Source organism: Crocuta crocuta, unplaced genomic scaffold (genome assembly GCF_008692635.1).
Source record: "Crocuta crocuta isolate KB4526 unplaced genomic scaffold, BGI_CrCroc_1.0 scaffold64, whole genome shotgun sequence".
Classification (NCBI taxonomy): domain Eukaryota; kingdom Metazoa; phylum Chordata; class Mammalia; order Carnivora; family Hyaenidae; genus Crocuta; species Crocuta crocuta.
The window spans coordinates 2435205-2462227 of NW_027530640.1; the positions used below are offsets into that span (position 1 = coordinate 2435205).

Sequence of the window (27023 nt, forward strand, 5' to 3'; positions counted from 1 at the left end):
GTACTCACCCTTTCCTCACCTTGTCCCCAGCCCATGGCAAACCCATCTCTACATACACAAGGATTAGGGCAGTAATTCAGATGAGGCCTGGTAAAAAGATAGATACCAAGCAATTTTTACAGAAGTCTGTGTGGTCTAATCACTAATATGGGTCAGGATTAACTGCAAGACTCTAGTTTCTCTTTAGGATTATATATTTTCCAGGATCCTTCTCATTTTTTCAAGCAAATGTACTCTCTGTTCCCAGAAATACATCTTAAGTTCATGATGACACTTGATAACCTAAATATAAGCTTAATTGTAACATGACTATCTCTTAAATAAAGCCTAGTCTAAATAAAGATAGCATTCAGTTACCTGCATAAAGAACTACTCCAAAATTTAGCAGCTTAAAACAACAACCTTTTAATTCCATTATGATTTTGTGGGTCAGAAATTCAGACAGGACTCAGTTGGGCAATTCTGTGTCTCCACATGATGTTGACTGGGTTCACTAAGTGGTATTCAACTGATGGCCAGGTTGGATTGGGGAATCTGAATTGCCTTCACTCATGTGCCTGGGGGCATTAGCAAGGATATCTGGAAAACTACTCTCCACTCTTCTCCTATTCATTTCCATGTAGTCTCAGGGCATAATTTGTTCTCTGTAGCATGTAGCTGGACTTTGCAGCAAAATATTTCCAAGCACATAGTGAAGTAAATTAAATGCCTGTCAATGTATAAAACTAACATTCGTATGTTTATGTACACACATATATGTGTATATGTATATTATTAGGTGCATATATGATAGATATCTTAGGCATGCAGTGTTTGGTTGCAAGAAGTTTTCACGGGATTCCTCTAGTCCATAATATCTCTAGTATCAACTGAATATATTGATTGTTGATTTAGTGTTGCTATGAACAAGGCTCACTTAATCCTCAGAAGAACCCTATGAGATAAGTAATATTATTATTTAGAGATGAAGAAACTAAAGTTTAAAGGCTAAAGTGAACTGCCAAGGTCACGCAGAGAGTGGTAGCAGGTACTGTCTATGGTTAGTCCTGTGCCCCACCTCTGAAGTATCTTGTTTGAGGAGGGTTCGTGGTAGAGCCTGCAGTGAATAAAGTAGGGATTAGGGCTGGTGGGAAATGGAGTCTCTCTCCAATGGGACTGGAGTCAACCCTTTTAAGGGACCTAAGGGCCAGGTCAGGGGGCAGCAGGAACTTAAATCTTGGTAAGAGCCAGTGAAAGCTCCACTTACCCCTCCCCCTCAGTCACACCCATCTTTAAGCATCCACAGCCAGGAGACAGAACTTTTTCAGGTCTATAAAGAGATAGAGGAAAGATAAATACATGGCCAGTATCTGAACCAGCTCTTCAACAATGACCATTCCTGAGAGACTGATGGTCTGAACATACGAACTACTTTTGGCGCACTGTCCAAGTCATTTACACTGGCTGGACCAGACACATGAACCAACATGGGTGTAATGATGGCTTACACCATAGATATAATGGGCTTGAAACACTGGTAAGTATAATAATTGTATTACCCCTTAGTCTTACATGTAGACAGGAGGTTTTTCCTAAGACCAGTCTAAGAGTGAGGTCTTACTGTCACATAAAATCTCAGGATGACAGATACCAGGCAACACCCTGGCAATTAGTGAGAAAAGAGTGGCCCATTTGAGGTCTGCACGTTCAGATTTTATTGGGGTTAGGGAATGTATACATGTTACAGGTGTGATGATGAAAGTCAACACAAGGAAAATCTGGTCTAAGAGGGCTGCCGCCACTAAAGGATAAACAGATCTTTGCATAGACAAGATAATGTCATGTTGCTGTGAGCTCAGGAAGGATGACAGGAAGGGTAAGAGATGGATTAATTTTAAAATAAATTCAGAGTTTTAGCTGTTACATGGTTCTGGATATTTTAACGTCTTTATCAAAATTTGATTGTTACTTCCAAGAACAGGAAAACTCTTTACCAATCAAATAAAAATAAAAGACATCAGAAGACAAAATAATATTTTAATATTACGTTTCAAGAATGAGTGGTGCTTGTCCAATACAACTCTACATAATGGAGCATTAAATGATGCTTTTCAGTGATCAAATACATTAACCTGTTTAGAAGAGTGATAAATACTTTGAAGTCTGTCACAGGAACAAATATATAGTGTCTACATTTTCAAAAAAGTTTTTTTTTTTTCATTTTATAGAGAGAGAGTAAGAGCACATGATTAGGGGAGAGAGACAGAGGGAGAAAGAGAGAGAATCCTATCCAGGCTCCATGCTGAGCATGGAGCCCAACACTGGGCTCGATCCCACGACCATGGGATCATGATCTGAGGTGAAATCAAGAGTCAAACTGAGCCACCCAGGCACCCCACATTTTCAAAAATTAATTGTCATGCTACTTTCTCCAGAGTCCAAATCTTGAGTTAATGTTTTGTTCTGTAAGAGATGTTATATAAGAAAAGGATAGTCTAAATAAGTAGTTGAAATAAACTAAATGAATAAAACTAAATTAAATACATCAACCACTAATATCTAAGATAACTGGTTTATTTTCCATTTCTAATCCAAGTTTCTTTTTTTTTAATTTTTAACATTTATTTATTATTGAGAAACAGAGAAAGAGCATGAGCAGAAGAGGGGCAGAGAGAAGGGGAGACCCAGAATCCAGAGGAGGCTCCAGGCTCTGAGCTGTCACCACAGACCCCGATGAGGGGCTTGAAGCCACAGACTGTGAGATCATGACCTGAGCCAAAGTCAGATGCTTAACCAACTGAGCCACCCAGGCGCCCCTCCAAGTTTTTCATATCTTCATAAAACCCTTCTTCCTCTCTTCTAGTAGCATCATACTTTTTCTTAGGTTTGAGTCTCATTTTTAGTATGATTGTAGTATGAATATATCTGCTGAGCATATATCATGTCTGACATTTCAATTAGACACTGAGGCAGAACCTAGCTATTATAAATATCTCATAATGATAACCTCTTTTCCGTTGGTGCCTTAGGGTAATCTGTCATTGTGTAGGCTTATTATATTTAAGTACAGTCAAAGCAACATTAAGACAGTGTCTTATTTTCATGAAACATCTGTATCTTCTCATTCACAGTTTCTTACTGACTTCTTGTTTATTTATTATTTTTTAATTTCCCAGTGGATAACTGTGGCAGTTGCTTCTATATTTTCCTAGAGATAAGTCCCAATACTTTACAACCTTCTATTTGGGCACATTAGTTGCTTAAATTGATTTCATATCACAGTACATTTCTGATGTCAGTTCATATACTATTTTCTTAAATTCAGGAAGTCAAGAAGTAAACTGTTCTTGCCCTTTTTGCTGATATAGTATGTTATTATTTTATAACAGGGTCGAAAGTAACCTTTTCTTTTTAACTGCTAGGGAAGAACATGATGTGCACTGTTATCTCTATATAAAGTAGAATCTCAGATTTGCACAAAATGAAGTCTAGAAGTCTAAATAGGAATGGCAACATAAAAGATAAATGTTGAAGTGACCATTAGACTATTAGTCTTCATGAACTTAAAGAAGAGTCTGCTAGGGAGGAAAGGACGCAAAAGCACAAGGAAAGCTTAGAATGGCAACCAGGGGTCCCTCAAAGGAAGGGTAGGGAAGGTTTACAGTATTTAAGAAAAGGGGATGGGAGCACGTGGGTGGTTCAGTCGGTTAAGCCTTTGACTTTGGCTCAGGTCATGATCCCACTGTTGATGGGTTAGAGCCCCGTGTCAGGCTCTGTGCTTACAGCTCAGAGTCTGGAGCCTGCTTTGGATCCTGTCTCTCCCTCTCTCTCTGCCCTCCTCTGCTCATTCTCTCCCCCAGGCTCTCAAATAACTAAACATTAAAAAAAAAAAAAAACAAAAAACAAGAAAAGGGGATAACAGAAAAAGAGGTATGGGGACACCTTGAACAATTCAGATACCCACATTACAGCTTTTGAAATTTATTTGAGGAAAACTAATCTAAAATTTGTGAAAATATTCCTTGAAGAGTCATGATTTTAGATTATCTTCACTGTTATCCATTTTCATTGTTGTAAGTAGATTGCCCATTTCAAACAGAAATAGGGCTCTTATGGAACAGAATAGGAAACTAGGTAAGTTGTAATTGCTCAGGCAAGAAAGGCAGGTAGAATTTGTAAGGATACTATTGACAGTTAACTTCAAGGGGCACAGTGGTCTAACGGAAAAGATGTGAAGTAGTTCTTGAGCTGCCCAACTTCAAATGATCCCAAACAGAGTTGGGTAAGTTAAACTTTCTGGGCCTCAGATGCCTCTGGTGGAAAAATGAGAGATTTGTTCTAAAAAAAACCTTTAAAGATCTTTTTTGCATTTACAATTCAAGAAAAATGCTTTTCAAAGTCTTATCAGAAAAGGTCGCAGATCTCTATCAAGATGATTCCATGCATTTACAAGATGTTCTGTTAGAACCCTAAAATTATAAGGAGCTCATTTACAGAATACATGCACTGGAGCACCTGCGTAGCTCAGTCTGTTAAGTGTCTGACTTGGGCTGGGGTCATGATCTTGTGGTTTATGAGTTCAAGCCCCACATCAGGTTCTGTGCTGACAGTACAGAACCTACTTGGAATTCTCTCTTTCTCCCTGCCCCTTTCTGCTTGTGTTCTCTCTCTCAAAATAAATAAATAAACTTAAAAAAAAAATAAAATAAAGAGCATATGCACAGTGGCCCTACAATGTGAATTTACTCAGACCACGTAAATCATTTGTGCCTTAGTGCTTCTATAAGATACAGTGCTGTTGGGAGGACTGTGTGGACAGCAGTGTGGTGTGTGGTGGGCATGGGGGTATGGGGCTGTGGGAGGCCACTTAGTGCTGGCTGCTGTGCAGGGGCTGCTGGGTGTAGGCCATGAGCCACCTTCACCTCCTCCTCCTGCCTTGGCCACGACTCCTGGGTCCCAGCGTCCACTGCCCCTGGGCCCCGCGCTCCACCTGACTCATTACCAGGACATGTGGAGACTGATGCATGGCCCCCTGCCACCCCTGAGATCTGCTGTCTCCTGAACTCAGCAGCCAGCCAACAACGAGATCAGCCTGCCTGATGTCGAAGTCCACGGCTTGAAATACCACTGAATACTGGCCCACTACCCAGATGCTTTGCACTCCAAGATCTTCAATGCCACCCGAAACATCCTGATTAACACTACAAGTACCCAGAGGGGATCTGGAAGTATGACTATGACCCCAGCTTCACCACCGGAGGCCTCCACTACCAGATTCAGAAGAGCCTTCTGATGAAGATTGATGCCTTCCAGTACATGATGCTGGAGCCTCCAGCCTGTGCCTGAGGAGGAGGTGACCCACCTATATGGGGACAGCCAGTATATCTCACTCTACCCAGTGAGCAGCTTCTATGGCAAGGGTCCTTCCATCGAGAAGTTCATGGACATCTCCATGCCACAGATGGCACTCTGTCCTGCCTGGTGGACCACTTCCTAGGTCATTGACCATGCACACCTCTACAAGGATGTGATGGGTGCAATTCAAGATGTGGATGTGAAAGGGCTTGTGTACCAGTGGATTGAGCAGGACATGGAAAAGTGCACCCTGCAAGGGGACGAGATATTTGCTGTACTGAGCCATCTGGTGGCCCATGGGAAGCAGCTGTTCCTCACCGCTAATAGTCCTTTCAGCTTCATGGACAAGGGGATGTGGCACAGTGTGGGTCCTGACTGGCGCCAACTCTTCAGCATGGTCATCATGCAGGTGGACAGGCCCAGCTTCTTCACTGACCAGTGCATGGCTTCTAGAAAACCTGATGAGAAGGGTTCCCTGCACTGGGACCACATCACCTGTGTGACTTTCTGCACCTGACAGAATGGGGTGGACCCTGCATGCTCTACTTCAGAGACCACCGGTACAGTGGTGACCTGGATGGACCAGCTCTGCACTGGCTGCAGGAAGATGCCCTTCCTTAGTCTTCCTTGGTCTTGGTCTTGGGATGCCTCCACATCCACTGAGTGTACCTTTACTGCCCAGAATATAGTCTAACCCCTCCTGCCCCTCTCCCCACCCTGGGCATCAGTCCAGGGCAAACAATAAAAGTGGTTTCCCTCAGGGAGGTGGGGGGAAGATAGTACTGTTGGTCAAACCTGAAACTCTGGCATAATCTATCATTTAAAATTGTGAACAGGGAATGTCTTGCAGTGCTCCCATCTTATGAAATGTGATGGGATTCATGTTTAGCACAAATTCATCTATGGAGAAGTTTCATGTTGAGTCCAAAGTGGATGACTTGATTCTTCATTCTTGACTTTTAATCTTGTATGTGTGTGTTTGTTCATAGAAGATAAAAATGTAACTTCTATTATACAACTATTAAAATGATTTAAAAAAAAACACACACACCACCAAATGCTGGCAAAAATGTGGAGCAACAGAAAATCTCATTCATTGCTGAGAGGGAATGCAAAATGGTACAGACACTTTGGAAGACAGTTTGGCAGTTTCCTACAAAATTAAATATACTTTTACGATAGGATCCTGTAATCATGCTCTTTGGTATTTACTCAAATGAGTTGAAAACTCATATCTGCACAATACTTACATGTGGGTCTTTATTGCAACTTTATTTATAATTATCCAAAGTTGTAAGCAACCAAGATATCCTTCAGTAGGTGATTTGATTAAATAAACTGGTATAAACAATGGACTATTAGTACTGAAAAGACATGAGTTATCAAGACACTAAGACATGGAGGAGTCTTAATCTGAAAGCCAACATACTGTATTAGTCCAAATAAATGACATTGTGGAAAAGGCAAAATTATGGAGACAGTAAAAAGATGAGTGGTTGCCAGGGTTTAGGGAAGTGGGATGGGTGACTAGGTAGAATACAGAGGATTTGGGGGGCAGTGAACGTATTCTGTCTGATTCTATAATGGTGGATAAATGTCACTTTATTTGGCAAAATCTATAGAACTACAATACTGAGAGTCCATCCGAACTCAAACCACAGAGTTTGGTTAACTTTGGTACCAGCACTGGTTCATCAATTGTAACCAACGTCCCCATTCTAGTGAGGTAATGTTGATAACGGGGAAGGCTGTGCATGTTTTGTGGGAGGGCACATAGGAGAATTCTCTGTTCTTTCCTGTCACCTTTGCTGTGAATCTAAAACTGCTCTAAAATATACAGCATATTAAAAGGAAAGTGTCTACATTTTAGTGAATGGAAATGCCATCCTCCTTCTTGCTCAAAAATAGAAGAAAAACAACAAAAACAAACTCCAGAGTCTACCTTGAATTCTGTTCTGATCATATACTATATTGTATCTCTTAGCAAGTCCCATTAGCTCTGTATTTGAAATTTACTCAAAATTCACCTACTTTGAAATTTGAAATTTACCTCAAAATCTTATGACCTCCACTGCTATCCCCACAGTCTAGACCATTACAGTCTGTTGCATGGACTATTAAAATTGCTCTCTAAAAGATCTGAAGATCTGTCTGTTCTACCATTGATCTACTCTTCCTCCAAAGCCATCAAAATGTTCCTTTCAAAATAGATTACAGTGGACAAAGAATTTGATAAATGTAGAGAAAACATTTGACAAAAGCCAACCACTACTCATGATAAACATTCTCAGAAAGCAAGAAATAGAAGAAAACTTCCTCAACCTGAAAAAAAGAATGTACTAAAAACCTACACATAATGAAATGCTTTCCAACTCTGGGAACAATACAAGAATGTCCACTCTCACTACTTCTTTTCAACATTATATAGGAGGTCATGCAATTAGGCAAGACAAAGAACTAAAGGTCATTAATGTTGAAAAGGAAGAAATAAAACTCTCTTTATTCACAAATGACATGGTCTTATACATTCCAAATCCTAAGGAAACCACTGAAAATCTGCTGGATGTAATGAACAGATTCAGTGACTTCACAGGATATAAGAAAAATACACACAAAAGATCAATCATATTTCTATATACTGACCTGGTGAACAATCCTAAAAATAAATTAAGAAAACAATTCCATTTACAATAGAATAAAAATGTACCCTACTATATTTCAGTTCAGAAATCCCAACAGTTTCTCTTCATACTTAGAATAAAATTCCAATGTGCTCATCATGCCATACAAGGCTCAACAGTGATTTCACTCCCTGTTACCTCTCTGACTTCCTGTCTTTACATCATCTCTCTCATTCACTCTGCTTCAGTCTTATTAGAATCTTCTCTTTTTCTCAAGTGTAGCAGGTGTGCTGCTTGGAACTCTTGCTTCTAAGGTAGCTATGTGGTCTGCCTCTTCAGTTCTTCTTGCTGCTACATCTTTGCTCGAATATCAACATATTAGAGAGGGGCTCTCTGATCACCAGATTAAAATGATACTCCCACGTCTGTGCATCCTCATTGCTCTATTATTCCTTATATTGCCCCCCCCCACATGTTCTGTTTGTTATTCGTAACATTTCATTTTGAGGATTTTCAGGTTTTTACAAAAGCTGCTAGAATAGTCAGTCAGTGCCTTCTATTGTTCCTAGTTTTACCTATACCAGTGTACATCTCCCAAGAGTAAAGTCATTCTTTTAAATAATCACAACAAAATTATCATGGTCAAGAGCAATTGCTCTGATCCAATGCTATTATCTAATCTTCATTCCCTATTTAAATGACTCACCTGTTCCAATAATGTTGTTTATAGCTGTTCTTTCTTCAGTCCAGGGTCCTAGAAGAATCATACATTACATTTTTACATTTCTTTAGTCATCATCAATCTAGAATAGACAAAAAGTTCAGCTTCTTTTTGTCTTTCATGCTATGAAAAATTTTAGAGTACCTTTTCATTTCATCGTGTTTAAGTATTTTCTCATGGTTCAAGTCTGGTTCAACATTTTAGGCAGGGGTATCACACAGGTAATGCTTCCATCTCACCTCAGGAGGATGTAATACTGCCTTTTTCTTGGTTTTCCTCATTTTCTTGCTTTTTAAATCTTCTTTCTCCTCATTAGAATATAAATTCTATTAAAACGGGAACTATGTCTCCTCTCCTGTCTTCAGTTTTTATCCCTAGATCCCATAGGTGCTTGATCAGTATTTATTGAGGGAGTGAATGAGTCCACAGCCCAGCAGATCCATTTCCAACAGTACAGAATAGCTCACCACCCCAGCTTGCCATCAGGCAGTACTAGGCAGCCCAGACCCAGTACTGACTGACCCTAGTGCCCAGGCTGTGAGATTCTGAGAGGTTCAGAATGGAGGAGTGCCTCAGAATTTGGGATATCTGTTTAGAAACACATTGTTGATCATGTGTCCAAACATATGTATAGTTATTATGCATTATATTCATATGCTACTATTCTAATCTGTTTGGTGCATTATAAATGTATACGTACAAGGTTTCTTAATAAGTTAAAAAATAAATATAGATAGAAGTTGTATTTTCTTTCTAGGCCCAAGGTCTTGTTTTCCCCATTCCTGGGTAGAGCATAAAATTTCCTTTTGGCGGTCACTGAATTTACCTGTTCTCGAGCTAAGATGTTTTAGTGATTTCAGTATCCACAGAGTCCATTCACTGATCAGAATTTTGGGAGAGGCTCCAGAATTCTTAGCTGGCTTCTGGGCAAACAATCATATGTTATCTTGTCTTAGCAACTGCCAGCCATATCTTTTGGAGCTTTCATATGAGACTCCTAAAGTGCTCAAAATGGATAATATTTAATATAAAGATGCTCTAAATACCAAATTTTGACTTCTAAATGTTCAGCCAGGAAATTTAGTTTTTGGAAAATGGTAAATTCTCAGAGCATAGTTCTTCCAGACCAGGCTTTAAATGATGCAGTTCAGAATGTTACCAGGAATCTGAATCATGTAGCATGCCTTTGAAAATCAGTCCCATAATTATCAGAAGGGCTCCTTTAATTAAATCCATGTTTCAGGATGCTTAATCCAAACTGAAACATTCCAGAAGTGTACTTACCGAAAATAATATATTGTGAGTGTTTAAACCCTGGGTGCTTTACATCAGCTACACTATAGCAGGCCCTCCAGTATCAGGGTCTTTGTTCCTATTTTAAAGTTTCGTTTAAGGAGGATAGCTTATCTAAATGTAATATCAATTTATGTCCTTGTTTCTTTACGAATTGCTTTTTGCATAGGTATGTCCATATAGATCCTCCTTTTCTCATGAAATTACATGAAATATGTTTGTCTTCAAGGCTTCAGCAATTTACATTTTCAATACATTTTAAAGTTACTCTTTAGTATAGTTCTGTAACTTAGGGCACATTTGCTTAATGAATAATCAAATCACTTTTGAAGGCACAAAGAACAAGCCTTTCAGAAAGGTTGTTTCTTTCCTTGTGAAATACAAATTTTCTGGGAAAGTAGGATTTTGCTTTATCTCCTCAGTCATGTGCCTTTCAGTATTCTCAATGTTATTTATGGTGGTTGGGTGTTCAATGAATTCATTGTGCTGTTTATTTAAATTAAGGAAATATTTCCTTAATATTTTCTACATAATCTTAGAATTTTAAAAAGGCAGCTTCACATTTTGAGAGTTCAAAAGGTGTTGATACACTGTTTACTTTAAATGAGTGTACATCTCCTTTTTTTTTTTTTTAAGTTTATTTTGAGAGAGAGAGAGTGCACACAAGCAGGGGAGGGGCAGAAAGAGAAAGGGAAAGAGAGAATCTCAAGCAGCCTCCATGCTGTCAGTGCAGAGCCAGATATGGAGCTTGATCTCAGAAACTGCAAGATCATGACCTGAGCTGAAATCAAGTCAGATGTGTATCTGACTGAGCCACCCAGGTGCCCTGAGTGTACACCTCCTAAAAGGAAGACAGTTTCAGTCAGTATTATAAATTATGTTTGGCAAATGTTATTAGAGAACATTTAAGATATTTAAGCGATAATTACTGCTCAATCTTTTATTTGGGACATATTGTCATTTTCCTTGTGAGTCTGTGAGTGATTAAAGTTCTTTCGGCCCATCTTATTAAACAGAAATGGTTGACCCTGTAAACAAGACATTTTAAAAGACATATATGTAGAGATTCATAAGCAAGGAATTAAAAAGAGGCCATGAATTTCAAAGTGCGCACACACACACATTCTTCATGTATAACCAGCAGCTGTAGTAGTTGGCATGTACTCTGGGTGTGCAGCATTAAACTTTACAGTTTTCTAAGCATCTCAGGTACCTTTTTATACCATTCAGTTGTATCCAGCTTTCCATTATTGTTGGCAGGACATCCTTTGGAATGTCTGCTCTACTCAGGGGATGATCTAGTGCCAGCCTCTCATGGAGAAAGAGACAAAAAAGAATCTGTAATTTAAATAAAAAATAGTGGAATAATAAAATTGGCAAGGAGGCAGATGTCCTTAAAAACTTCATGTCCTGAACAAAATTCAACTTCAGAAGGGCAGAACTTTCCCAAAACATTTAAAAGCTCTTGCTCTATGATAAGGATTCTGAGAGAGAGATACCTTCCCTTAGCCTCTGTCAGAAGTTACTTGGATTACTAAGTCAGTAAAACATCTCAGAGACATCTAAGCAAGTACTTTTTAAATTAAAAAAAAAAACTGGCTTTGCTCAAAGTAAACTGAGACAGAACGGTCTTGGATGTATTTTCCATAGAAGCACCTGCTTTGGGTGCAACCACACATAGAAGGATTTTGGCACAATAAGTTGTCTAACCTATTCAAGGGATGATATTTTGGATACTGTTCATGGCACCTTTCAAAGGCAGTTTTTAGTGTTCTGTCTAGACTTATGTACTGAGGTCAGCATGCTGCCTTAGGATACTGTTCGTTGGTTGAAATCAGAGGAGAGACAAGGAAATTCGAATTAAAGCCTCACCCTCTTTAGTGAGGCTGTGCCTCAGACTACAGGGGATTTTGGGAGAGCGCCAGTGTAACAGGCCAGATATGTCAAAAAGAACCAAAACTAAGTGTCTTTGCAACCAGGATTATCCTTGTAGTCTTGTAAGACATTTTAAAAATCTAGAAAATGTATTATATGTCAAGAAGACTATCTTTGGTCATTGAAACATAGGAGGGTGACTCAGGTCATTTGATAAAATTATATCACAAGTTTTCTATCTTGTTTGTGAAACATACATGTCTGTATTCTTTTCCTGGCACTATTAAACATCTTTTCTGCCTCGCTACCTTAAGAATTACTGATATTGGGGACAACCTTGGAGAACACATACCAGTCTGTACGATCCATGAAACACTAATGATAATTAATTGTACCTCCTGACATGTGTCTTGTCACTTGGTGGTCATGGTTGGTGACTAGAATGCCCCTCCTGTAAGAGCTGGTCTCCACCTGAACAATAACCATCCAGTGGTGATACTCCCTCTATTCAGCTCTGCAATTAGAAAGTTTTAGCTTGACATGAACTTTCTGTGAGATTCTTTTTTTAAAAAAAAAATTTAATGTTTATTTATTTTTTAGAAAGAGAGCTCAAGTGAGGGAGGAAGAGAGAATCCAAAACAGACTCCAGTCTCTGAGCAGTCAGCACAAAGCCTGATGCGGGGCTCAAACCCATGAGCTGTGAGATCATGACCTGAGCCAAGGTCAGACTGTTAACCTGCTGAGCCACCCAGGCACCCCATCTGTAAGATTTGTTTTAAAAAAAATTTTAATGTTTTATTTATTTCTGAGAGAGAGAGAGAGACAGAGAGATGCAGCATGAGCAGGGGAGGGTCAAAGAAAGAGGGAGACACAGAATGTGAAGCAGACTCCAGGCTCTGAGCTAGCTGTCAGCACAGAGCTTGACGTGGGGCTCGAACCCACGAACCATGAGATCATGACCTGAGCCAAAGTCGGACGCTTAGCCAACTGAGCCACCCAGGTGCCCCTGTAAGATTCCTAATCTAAGTCAGATTTGAACATGAAAAGCAAAATGGAAATGGAAATGGAAATTTTTCATGCCTTTAACAATCATTCCATTGAAGTTGTTTCCCTGATATTTAAAAGAAACATTAATTATCCATATTATATGCACTGGTCATATACTTTATATTTTTTATCTGATTTAATCCTTTCTCTAACCCCATTTTACATATGAGTATACTTAAGTTAAGAAATAGCTAATTACTAAGTAACTTGGCCAACATCATCTAACCAAGTGCTGGATCAAGACTAGAATTCAAACCTGATTCCAGAAGTCATGATTTTGAATCCTGGTGCTATGCTTTGTATTTTCCCTTTGACATTACCATCAATATCCAAAAAGTTATCGTCCTCTAAAGCAGATTCTTTTTTTTTTTTTTTTTTTTTTTTTAACTCTAAAAGGGTGTGCAATGTTATATGTGAATATAGATATATGTCTTTCTTCTAGGAACATAGAGCATAACTTTTGTCATCTTCTCAAGCTTAAATTGTGACTTAAAAGTGATTAAAAACCCTGAGAGAGAAGCCTTTTAATAACTAGCAAAGAGTGTCTCTGTAATTCTAAATGAAGAATTAGATACCTCATTAAGACCTTTTTAAGAATATACAATGTATACGCAAATTACACATTGACATGTGAAAAAGAAAAATGCATTATTTGTTACTATTATCCAATAACTACTGATAAATTGTTCCAATTATGGTATTATTCACATTTTAGATGTGGGTTGTATGATGTTACCAGAAGGAAAACCAGAAAGAAACTGTTGCATTCCAAATTAGAAGTGATGGAAAAAATGTAATTTATGTACAGAATGTTACTTGGAAAACATATTTTGTACATATTAGCATAAAGGGAAATTTTCCTACACAAAGAGAAAACTGATGAAACCAAAGGAAAGTCATTGGTACATTATGAGTGTTTCTGCAATAAACCAGATATGTTAAAGATAGGAGTTAGCATTTCTTCTACAAAAAAAATTAGGGGGAAAAGTTAAATACTGCCTTAAGATATGTAGAAATGATCCTCACTGAAGTTTATGAAGAGTGATAAAATGATGTTTTTATGAATTATGCCAATTAATATTAAACTGGCATTTTATTACATTTCTTATCCCAGTCAACTTAAAACTCTAAGAAATGCCCCTTTCTCACTGAGATGATGAGCCCCTCTCTCTTTAGCACCTTCAAATTTTCCTTCTTAATAATTCTTGAAGATATTGACCTCTTTTTCCTTTCTTTCATATCTACTATGAGTCTATCTCATTATTGCAATATTCGTGCTAGGGTTATTGATAACCTCCTCAGTGCTACCTTGTATTGTTAATATTCAGATCCCATCTTAAATAGTGTCTCAGAAGCATTTGACATCATATTAAACATGTTCTTCTTAAAATTCTCTTTTGTTTCTGGAGCACCATGTTTTCAAGTTTGGTCTTGGTTTCGTTTTAGTCTCTTGTCATGGGCTCTGTTTCTTTCACCAAGTTTTTACAATTTTTAAAAATTTTAAATTGTTTATTTATTTTTTAAGAGAGAGACAGAGTGCAAGCAGGGGAGGAGCAGAGAGAAGGAGACAGAATCTGAAACAGGCACCAGGCTCTGAGCTCTCAGCACAGAGCCTGATGTGGGACTCGAACCCAGGAACCATGAGACAATGATCTGAGCTGAAGTTGGACGCTTAACCAACTGAGCCACCCAGGTGCCCATGAAATGACAAACTTATAGAGGTAGGAAATTTCAACACATTTTTTCTCAGCAATTGATAGAAGTAGACAGAACATTAGTAAGAATGTAGAAGACTTCTTCAACCAGCTTGACCCTGACACCAACATTTATAAAACAACTCACCCAGTAACAGCAGACCATACATTCTTTTCAAGTACACACTGAGCATTCACCAAGCTAGTCAATGTGCTGCATTGGAAAACAAATCTCCATAAATTTAGAAGGATTGAAATTATAAAGAGAATGTCCCCTGACCAAATCAGAATTAAGTTAGAAATCAGTAACAAGGAAATTCTTGGAAAATCGTCACATATTTGGAAAATAAACAACATACTTTTAAATGAGCCATTGAGCAGAGAAGAAATCACAAGGGAAATTAAAAAGTATTTTGAACTCAATGAAAGTAAAAATACAACATGTCAAAATTTATGGATTACAGTTAAAGCAGTAGTTAAGGAAAGTGTAGCTTTAAATGCTTAACTTAGCAAAGAAGAAAGATCTGAAGTCAGTGATCTAAACTTCTACCATGCAAAACACAAAATAAGGAAGAAAATTTATATCTAAAATCAGTAAAAGAGAAGAAATAATGATTAAAAAATCAATGGAGAAACAAAGAAAAATGGAGAAAATAAATGAAACCCAAACTGGTCCTTCAATAAAATCAATAAAATTGATAAATGGTTAGGTAGACTGAACACGAAAGAGAGAGAATACATCAATTACCAATATTAGACATGAAAAAGTCAGTATGTATCTTACATTAATAAGAATAATATAGCAATATCATGAACAACTCTATACAATCAATTTGACAACTTCAATGAAATGGAAAAAATTCTTAAAAGATGCCAGTTCCAAAAACTAATGTAAGAAGGAATAGGAAATCTAAACATCTCTATATTTATCTAAAAAATTGAATTCATCATGCACAACTTTCCAACACACACAAACGCACACACTCCAGGCAAGATGGCTTCAGTGGTCAATTCTGCCAAATGTTCAAAAAGAAATTGTACCAATCTTAGTAACACTATTTGAGGAAACAGAAAAGTGGGGAACACTTTCCAACTCGTTTTATGAGTTTAGTGTTACATTGTGTCCAAAACCAGATATCAAAAGAACAGAAAACTGCAGATAAATATTTCTCCTGAATTTAGATATAGACTTAACAAAAGCAAAGTATATTTAGTAACATATAAAAAGGACCATACATCACCGTCATGTGGAGTGCATTCCAGGAATCCAAGATTTGTTTAGCTTTTGAAAATCAATATAATTCACCATATTAAGAGGATTAAGGATAAAGTCATTTGACCATATCAGTAAGTTCTACTTGGAAACGTATTTGACAAAATTCAATACCAATTAATTAAAAAAAGTCTTAGCAAACTGAGAATAGAAAAGAATTTTTGTATGTGAGGAGATAATAATGATAATTAGCTTGACAGTAGTAATCATTTCACTATGTGCGTGTATACCCAATCATAATGTTGTATACCTTAAGTCTATGCAGTTTATTGTATATATGATATATAGCCTATAAATGTATACCAACCTAATAACAAGAAAATGCACCTCATTTTAATTTTTAAGATTTGTGATGGTAAACATGGTTTTTGGGGTGCCTGGGTGGCTCAGTCTGTTAAGTGTCTGACTTTGGCTCAGGTCATGATCTCACGGTTTGTGGGTTCGAGCTGCCCATCAGGCTCTGTGCTGACAGCTAGCTCAGAGCCTGGAGCCTGCTTAAGATTCTGTGTCTCTCTCTTTCTCTGACCCTCCCCTGCTCACGATGTCTGTCTGTCTGTCTGTCTCTCTTTCAGAAATAAATAAAACATTAAAAAAATTTAAAAACAAAACAAAACAAAACATGGTTTTCTAATATTTACTGGCCAATTCCCTTTCTTTTTGTTAAATATCTTCTTGTATACTTTGTCTTGTTTCTATTGAGTTATTAATCTTTGCCTTTCTGACTGATGAAAGCTCTTCTTATTAAAAAGCTTAAAACATTTTCTATTAAAAAAGAAAAGAAAGAAAAAACTTTCTCTACCTGAAAAAGGCACTGATGAAAAAATTAAAACCAATAGCATACTTATTAGTAAAAATTAAATGTATTCCCATAAGATCAGGAAATGGCAGGCAGGTTTGTTCTCAGGACTGCTAATCAATATTGTACTATAGCACTAGTCAATGTAATAAAGCAGGATAAAGAAATAAAAGGCATACAGATTGGAAAGTAAGATTACATAAGTAACCCAAATGAATCTACACCCCACAAAAAAAGGGGAATAAAAAGCTACTATAAGTATTCAGTGCCTTTAGCAGTTGTAGAATGTAAGATCAAATTGCAAAAAACCTCACATTCCCATGTAATGTCAGTAAACAAATGCAAAATGAAATTTTAAAAATGTAATTTAAGAAACATTCAAAATATAACATATTTAGGAAAAACATAGCATATGTGCAAACATGTACATTAGAAAATATGCCAAAAACCTTAAAGAAATTAAAGAATGCCTAAATAAATATAGCAATTTACAATGTTAATGAATTGGAAGACTTAAAATTGTTAAAATGTCACTTTAAAAAATTGATCGATAGATTTTGTGTAAATCTGACCAAAATACCAGTAGAATTTTTTTGGGTAGAAAACTGGCAATCTGCTTCTCATATTTATGTGGAAATGTAAAAGCACTAAAATAGGTAAAAACAAGTTTGAACATGAAGAACAAAGTTGGAGGAATTTTATTAACTGATTTCAAGACTTACTATAAAATTGCAGTTACCAAGAAAGAGTGGTATTGATGTCTGGATAGTCATATAGATCAATGGAACAGATGAGTAATTCTAGAAAGAGATCTACCTAACTGTGGTTATTTTATTTTTGTAAGATTCCAATGTAATTCAAAGGGGAGGAGACAATGTCCTTTCAAGTAATGATGCTGGAACTGAATATCCATTTTGGAAAAATAATTAACTGTAAGCCTTACCTCCGACTATACTCAAAAATAATTCCAAATTAATCTATACCTGAAAGTTTATAGTGGTTTTAAACACATTTGCAAAGTCAACTTCCCTTCAAAATGCTGAGTCTTCTTGAATACAGGTCACCATTTAATATGAACAGCCTTACCATCTCACTCCAAGAAGAGAAGATAGAAGACCGCATGACTTATGGTGCCTGGGTGACTGAGTCAGTTGAGTGTCCAACTCCAGCTCAGGTCATGATCTCGCACTCCGTGAGTTTGAGCCCCAAATCGGGCTCTGTGCCTGGAGCCTGCTTCAGATTCTGTCTCCCTCTCTCTCTGCCCCTTGCCAACTCACACTCTCTCTGTCTGTGTCTCTCACGCTCACATGCTCTTTCTCTCTCTCAAAAGGAGATAAGTATTTAAAAAAGAAAAAAGAGGACTGCATGACTTCTGAGTCTAGGTCATAATATGTGTGACATCTTGTTCCTGGCTTTTTCGCTGAAGGTATCTGAACCCAGCCACCATATTGTAAGGAATCCCAGGCCACATGTAAGTAGGTATTCTGGCCAATAACCCCCACAATGATCCCAGCCAAGAGAGAGTATCAACCTCCAGACTGAGTGAATGAACCTTCCCATGCTGTCATCCTCAGCCTTCCCGCTGCCCCACTGACGTTGAGTGAAGCAGACCCAAGTAGTCCTCATAGACTTGGCTCAAATTGCAGATTCATGAGCCAAATGAATATTGTTGTTTTCAGCCACTAAATCGTTGTATGTTTTGTCATGCTGCAATAGATAACTAGAACAGTGTAAAAGCTAAACTATAAAACTTTTAAAAAGTAAACACTGGGAAAGTATTCATGGCTAGGGTTAGGCAGGCATTGCCTAAAAGGACACCAAAGCATGAACTAAAAGAGCCTCAGTGATAAACTGGTCATCAAAAAATGAAAAGATGTCTGCTCTTCCAGAGATACTGTTATGAAAGTGAAAAGGCAAAATGTGTAATGCAAAGGTCTGGCCAAGTATTGATCCTTTCTGGATATGCAAGGTAGTAAATTTTTATGTAGAAGGCCTTCCACGAACCTGCAATTTATGTCACATATGTAATTTCTCATATTATGAGGATATTCCTGGATATATGTAAATTAATAGTTTGCCAGCATAGAATACAGAAAAATGTTCCAATGAAATCAACTCTTTTAAACTCAGCTTTCTCAAATGTAGATAAAGCATTCTCTTTACTGTCTACAGGGAATTGTTAAGCATGAATGAAAGAAGTATTTTGTTTTCTCCAGAGAACATCTACATACTTATAAAAATTTTTATATGCTTTTTCAATAAATAGCCTAGAATAGGGTTTCTATCCGTGATGACAATCCAATCTCTGGAGTATATCGCTCTACTTTAAGCCTCACTTAAAGGACTAATTTACATAGTTCATGGACCAGGATTTCTGGAGAGAATTGTGAGACCCTCTTATAAAAGCCGGGCAAAAAATTCAAATCAATTCCAAATGTTTTATGCTTCACTTAGTGTTTATCTTGAATTTTTATTCATTACTGAGGAGAACTGCCTGTATATGTATAAGGAGTAATATCTTAAGTGTCTAAATTTTAAAGCATATGTGCCTTTTGACTGCTGACAGGCTAGTCTAATGGTATTTTGAATTGTATTTTTATTACATGCTGTTATTAAGAACTGCTTAAGTTTACTTTTCATCATTATGCAGCTAGACATTTCATCTTGTCCATTGGTAATATTTGTAACGATGTCTACTTTTCTGGAGATAAAAATTCTATCAAGTTGAAAACTATAAATGGCTATGTGAAAGTGGAAATTAAGAGAAAGTTGAACATTTTAGTTGATTCTAGATATTCTGGAGAAAAGAGGCATCTGTATTCAGTTAAGAAGTCTTTTAGGTAGAATAATTTGATGAACTTCTACAAAACCAGAATCTTAAAAAAAAAAAAAGAAGTCATTCTAGAAGAAATGATGCTTACTGTTTCTAGTTTGATGGCACATGAAAACCTTATGTTCTAAGTATCTGAAATATCTTTTTTTCTAAATCAGTTCTCGTTTTGGTGTTCTAGACTCACAATATACACTGGTATGTATGCCATAGATCTGGAATTTATAATAATTCTCTCCTTTTAGTCATCTGCCAAATTTAATTGGTTACTATCTTGAAAATTTTACCTCTAAAATCATTCTTGAATTCATCTCTTCCTCTTCATCAAGCTCCCCTTTTTTTCTTCCAAATTATAATAAAAATTTTCTGAATAAATTTCCTAACCCTAAATCTACAAGGGCAGGTTGCTAATGTAAATAATGGCAATGAGAAGTCTGTGGCAAGCAAGAAAGTTTAAGCTTACTCAAACACAGCGGTTGCTCATCAACCTCATTAATTGTTACAATGAATGGCTATGGGCCAATTTCAAAGTTCACTATTTCTCCTACCCTCCTTTACACACACACAAACACACACACACACACACGTGTGCGCGCGCATCTACACACACTAAAAGAAAGCTCATGAGTTGTTAATTGGCAGCTGTGCATCTGCAGAAACAATGTTCACCCTCTATCATGTTCTAGTCCTCAAAATGTTGATCTTATATACTCTATCTCTGAGATCCTGGGGGTTTCGCTAATGGGGGATACAAATAGGTAATTAGAGGAAGGGAAAGAGAGTGAGGTTGAGGTATTTATTCCTCTGGACCCTCCCTGCATAGGTATTGGCTCTGTCCCTATAGCTCACAGATCCTGTCAGATGTCTCTTTCCACATTTCTCTGGGCTCCAATGACAGCTTCCTCTGGCTGTTCTGAAGTCCTTTGCCAGTGCCAGTCTTGGTCGCTGAGAGGGCAGAGTGTACAATCAGCGCTGCCATGCTCACTCAGTAGGGCCCTCTCTATACTTGGAGTTCAATGCTCTATAGTTGCCTTCTTAAGGTTCTTAACAATTTTATCTTGGGATTTGTGGTTTATAAGTGAAGGTCAGTGGGACAATGGAGCAAATGGTGGGGGCCCAGAATCTCAAATCAAACACGGTCCTGACTCCTGCCACTTCCCTGAATTCCCTGGTCATGTTCTCAGCTACCCAGTCTCTGCTCTCCCCCAAGACCCTAACCTCACATGGCTTTTCTCTGAACGCCCAAGTAGTGACAGTTGTTGCAACCCATTGCAAGGTACTCTAAACCCCACAAGGCCGCCCTTCCCCAGCTACTTCAGTAACCACTGCTGCTCCCTATCAGTGATGGGATCTGAGTGCAGACATGAGAGAGTGTTGGGGCTGGGGGGAGGGGAGGACATAATGGCAGGCGTCACCACTCTGGACTGCAGTACTGTAGGGTGTTCAACAGGTGATTCAGCAGGGGTGAGCCACCCACCTGTCTCTAATCTAGGTACTGGGTATGTCCCACCACAGAGATTGTATTCCCTTGAGTGTTGCTCATCTATTTCGAATGGAGAGGTAGATACATGGGAAGAAGAGATTGACTTTTCCAACCCCAGACAGGCGTGGCACATTGGTCTGGTGGCAGAAGGACAAACCTAGCAACAGGTGGGCTGAAAATGTCAAGTCATAGCATGGGCCCCTGGATGATTGTGAGAGTTTGCATTCACCTAGTGAACAGTCCCATGCCTGGAGGAATATGATATTAAATAGCAAACAAAAAGCTCAATAATAGGTCAAGAGAGAGATGATGGAAGAAAGGGAAAAGTCTGGTATTTAATAACTTCAGTGGTAACTTTTTTCCTGCTTTTTGAATAAGGGATGCATATTTTTATTTTGCAATGGGCTCCATAAATTATGCAGCTGATCCTGCCAAGAATCCTGGTTCTACTAATGACACAAGGCATAGGAAGTAGAACCTTGAGCCACTTAAAGCAGGAAGTTTGCATTGATATTTCTGTGTAAGTCAGCGCCATTACAAGTCCACACTCAGTGTGAAAGGAAGACTGGAGAAAGAGATCCATTGCAGCAAAGAGAGCCAGTAGGAAAAATCTCTGATCTCAGCCTAGCCTCTGGGTAGAAAACAATAATATTTGTCTTGAAAGAAAAGACAGACGGGGCGCCTGGGTGGCTTAGTCGGTTAAGCGTCCGACTTTCGCTTAGGTCATGATCTCGTGGTTCGTGGGTTCGAGTACCGCGTCGGGCTCTGTGCTGACTGCCAGCTCAGAGCCTGGAGCCTGTTTCAGTCTGTGACTCCCTCTCTCTCTGACCCTCCCCTGCTCATGCTGTCTCTCCCTCTCTCCTAGAAATAAATAAAACATTAAAAAAATTAAAAAGAAAGAAAGAAAAGACAGGCATGTTCTTATTTAGATTTTGGGTTTGAAATAATTTCACTTTGAAGTTAAGGTGAACCCCAAATCAAGAAACTTACTTAGTAAATCCAGAGTGATAAGGCAGTGCTAAAGGTCTTTGACAGAAGCAGACAAAAGTCCTTAACACAGACCTAGCAGTATTTCCATAAGGGACGTCCAAACTTTCAAACATGAGTTCATAAGCCAAAATTATAAAACATAATAAAGAAGAGTAAATAAAAATAGAACAGAGTAAAACAAAACAAAACAAGAGCAAACAGGAGAATTAGTACACAAGAATTTCAAACACTGAAATTGTTTCATATACAGTCTTGAATAGTAGTTACATTTAAGTTGTTCAAACATATGAAAGAAACTGGCATCATAAAGGCCACTTTTTGACCAGAGCAAACTTTTGGGATCCCATTAAAAGTACCCAAAAGATATTTGATTAATCCAAAATATAGTTATTAATAACTCATGAGTTAAGGAAACCAAGATAGTAAATACTTAGAACTAAGTGATAATGGAAATACTGCTTATCAGAATCAGTGGGATTTTTCCAAAGCTCTTGTAATTTATAAACTTCATGTATATAATTAAAGAAGTACTGAAAAATATTAATAAACTGTGTTTAAACTTAAAAAGTTAGAAACACGACTGAATAGATAAAAAGAATAAGAAAAAAATAATGAAGAAAGCAGGAAATGACATAGCAAACAAAAGTTCCTTTGGATTTATATGGAATTAACATACTTGTTGGTAAAAAAACAGTTGAGCACTAGCAATTATGGTTTAACCTAAATACAGTTGAGGCAATTATCGAAGCCTAAAGTTGATCCTTTGGAAATGCATGTAAAATGGAAAGAGAATGGCCATCAGTAAGAATGAAGCAAAGCTGGAAAAGTCTTTTCTTGTCACTCATAATCTGTGAGACATTGAACTCCTTAAGTTTTCTGACCCTTAATTTTCTTAATACACAAGTGTGAACAACAATATTTACATTATAAATATCATGTAAGATTTAATGAGATGTATAATATACTTTTGACATACGACTTATAATTTGTTATCTATAATTAGTGCCCTTCCCTTTTTCTTAAAATCCAAGATAGTATTTATTCATTCACCCATCTATTCTTTTAAAAAGCAGAAATACTTGCTAGATTTTACTTCTTGTGTTAATTTAAAAAAAAATAGTATCTTTAAGCCCATTTTCTATAGAGGAACCTCCAGGAAAATAAAATGTGAGTTCAGATGATTTGCCCAGTGTAGATCACATTATAATTAACATCATTATGTTCATCCAAAGTATGTTTATAAGAAACTATAGTTCTCATTTCAGCAATGAGATACCACTCCTTGCAGGATTTTACTATGGATTAGGAAGAAAGAGAGCAGAAAGAGAGACCCTCAAATGTGAACTGAAATCAGGAGTTAGATTCTAATTCTGTGCCAATTGGACAGGCTTCCTCCTGTCTTCACTGTGCAGCTCTCCATATGTCTCCAATTTTAAACAAAGCCACTCCCAACAGGAGCTCTACCTCAAAGAAGCCTGAGAAATGGCTGAATGTCAGTCTTCAGGGTACTTAAAATGCATTTGCTCTGACAGGATCTTGAACACCTGCAGTTATTTCAAAGGAATTTTGATCCAACAATAATTCACATAATTTATCATCTGGAGATGCCAAAAATTCTTTGAAAAACTGTGCTGTAGTTAGTAAACGGAAAAAAAGGGGGAAAGTGATGGCGGGTGGCAGTATTTTCACAGAGGATGTTTTTATAGGAATCATTAATTCATACGTTTTTTTCCCCTCAAGCCTTTGTTTCCTCACAGTTGAAACATTGTTGACTTACTTTTGGAATTTTGTTGTGTGTTTGCAATTAACACATACAAAAGGACTCTGCATTTACCTAAAGGGGTTTGGGTTTTCAGTTTTGTTTTTAATCTCGAGGATATCTGGGAGTGTCTTCTTAATAACATTGATAATTTTTTAGAAATTCCTTGATTTTCCTTCTAACAAAATCACATGGAGATTTGAAAATATATAGTGAATAGAGGAAGAAACATGTTCAATCAGAAAGAAGAAGAATTTGGATTCTTTACAATCAAATCACAAAGTAAACATCTTTCAATCCGATCTAGGGCTTCCGGAACAAGGTGGAGCAGAAAAGATACTGTATTGTGCTTCCCTTTGTGGAAACAATCAGAAGTGGTCAGGAAAAAAAATCTGTGGGAAAGGAAGGGCAGTCTAGACAGTGTGAGCACTAACTTCAACTGAGAGAAATTAGGGAAGTAGTGGAGCCATTCAGCGTTCAGAATGATTAAGAGCATTAATGGTTTCATAAGCAGATGAATGCATAGTGGACTTGATTGGCACAAATCTATGAAAAGGCTCAACGTCATCTTTATGGAAAAGTTAATTAGAAAATGTACTTCTTGGGGGGCTGGGGCTGGGTGGCTCAGTCGATTAAGCATCTGACTCTTGGCTTCAGCTGAGGTCATGATCTCATGGTTCATGAGTTCAAGCCCTGCATAGGTTTTCTCACACAGCGCACAGCCTGCTTGGGATTCTCTCTCTCTCCCTGTCGTTCTGCCCCTCCCCTACATGCATGCTCTCTCTCTGTCTCTCAAAACAAATAAACATTAAAAAATAGTAAAGGGAATGTGGTTATATAAATGTTAATTTCTTCTAATTTAATGAGTAACCTGTATTAAAGAGAAATACTAATATTAAATAAAAGACAGTACTCTCCTTTATTTATTTATTTAAAATGTGTGTTTATTTTGAGAGAGAGAAAGAGCATGAGCAGGGGAGGGGCAGAGAGAGAGGGACAGAGAATCTCTCTGTGTGGGAGTCAAACTCAATCGTTAGATCACAACCTGAGCCAAAACCAAGAGTCTGATGCTTAATTGACTGAGCCACCCAGGTACACCTCACTAACATTTTATTTTATTTTATTTTTTTAATGTTTTATTTATTTCTGAGAGAGAGAGAGGCATTGTGAGCAGGTGAGGGTCAGAGAGAGAGGGAGACACAGAATCGGAAGCAGGTTCCAGGCTCTGAGCTGGCAGTCAGTGCAGAGCCCAATGCGGGGCTGGAACCCACAAGCTGTGAGATCATGACCTGAGCTGAAGTCGGAGACTTAACCAACTGAGCCACCCAGGGGCCCCCATCTCACTAACATTTTAAACACAATAGCACATGAATAACAATTTGAACAACAAGCAAAAAGATGTATCAATTCTATTTTGAGACGTTTACTTGCTCCTCCCCTAGCAGCCCATGACTGACATAACTATCATTTCCCCGTTGGGCTGGTTCTCATTGGAAACCACTGGGCACAGTGCTGTAGGGTTCAGAGTGATGTGGTGGAGTTCCTTGGAGAAGTAGAAGAAACTCTCCAGTTTCCCATTCTCAAGTTTTCCCTGTTCAACAGAACTGATGTTTCATAAGAGCCAAACTACCAAAAATCAGTGTCCTTTTAATCAGGTTAAACACCTGAGTCGTATTTCTGATTCCTCATCCTGAAAAACGATCTTTCATTGATTTGCAAGAATCAATCAGGATTCAGAAAGGGTGGTTATATAGGATGTGGTGTATGCAAGAATAAAGTGCCCATTTTCAGATTGGACCAACTTGCCGTGGAAATTATTGCCAATGTCATTTTCATTGAGCTCTTCCAAACCTCAAGATTTGGCTTTCCTGCTTGGAAAAAATATAATTGCATGACCGTGCTCCTGGGAGACTTTGTTCTGCACCTCAGAAAACCAAGTTACACCCATAGATGTCAATGAAAGGGCACAGGTGGCCTAAATGGATCTCTCTTCCAAATGGGTAAAGGGAATTAGGCAGTGGGACACTGAAGCAACATACTGAAACAAGCGTTTCTTCTTCATCTCTCTCTGTCTTTTTAAGTCCAAGTTGATTGACCTACCAGAGAGCAGAATTGAAGAATGCTGTGGTTTTACTTGGGAGGTGGGTTCAAAAGCTTTTTGTTGCTAAATAGTATGGATGATTTTTATTATATTTTAACATAGTAAAATAGACTTCTGAGTTACCCTGTTAGCGAAAACCCAGTCCAACTTTTTAAATGGATACTATTGAATCAAATGCTCTAAGTTAATCTTTAGTTTTTTGGCTTCAGAAAAAAAAATACTATGTCCATTTTGAAATGGAACAAAATTTAAACACCGCTTTCTCTTCTGCTCCTGGGTGGTTTGACACAATTCTAAACTAAAGACTTGTGCACTCACAGCATGACCAAGATTACCTCCCCCATCGCCTGCTGTTTCTTTCTGGTGGCCCTTGATTGCAAACCTGCTATTACAGCCTTCTGGAATCCTTAACCCTTTCAAAGTTGTTTTCTCTTCTCTCTCTTTGTCTGCTTCATATTTTAGGTGAACGGTCTCAGAGCTAGTGATTTTTGTAGACTTGTCCCATGACCATAATGTTCATAGGCTTCCATGGTGCAACAGTGGAATTTATGAAATTTTAACTGTTAAATTGTATGCTTATTGTTACCAGGGGATGCCTGAGAGTCCATGAACAAGAGTTCAAGTTTAGAGCGTGGGGGTCAGGGCCAGATGACACTTTGGGTGTAAATCTGATTATTTCGTACTAGCTTTGTGACTTTTGTAATGTTTGACCTCTGGGATGAGTTGTCTCATCTGAAAAAGAGTTGAGAACGGAAGCTGCCTCTAAGAGTTGTGCCGATTAAACGAGTCAGTCTGTACAAAACACCTAGAACTGTTGTTGTCACACATGAGCTCAGGAAATTTTAGCTCTTAATGACTGAGGGTAGAATGAGACTCTTAAGATGTGGGAAAGAATAAAGCTTTCAAAGTTTAAATGATTCTCAGATCGTGTAAATGATTGATTTGAACCATCTAGCCATGTTGGTACATGGCTGTAAAGGCTGAGATGCACATTATTTAAGATTCTGTATAAATATGGTAGGAATAGAATTTTAAAATTTTATATAGATTTGAGAAGTAGGTAAAACATACATCTTCTAAAACAATTGGTCGTATGAAAGTATTTTTTGAGAATTATAGATAGATACTGAATGAGAGAGTGTTCAGTCCGAGGAGTTTGAAATCCAGTGATACTTTGCAAGAAGCAGGGAAATAGCTTCCTGCTGC

General features: G+C 37.8%; 1 pseudogene; it reads left to right on the plus strand.

Annotated features, from left to right (window-relative positions):
- Positions 1-5955, plus strand: part of LOC144235310 (5'-nucleotidase domain-containing protein 2-like) — a 39632-nt pseudogene extending 33677 nt beyond the window's left edge.
- The last annotated feature ends 21068 nt before the right edge of the window (positions 5956-27023 follow it).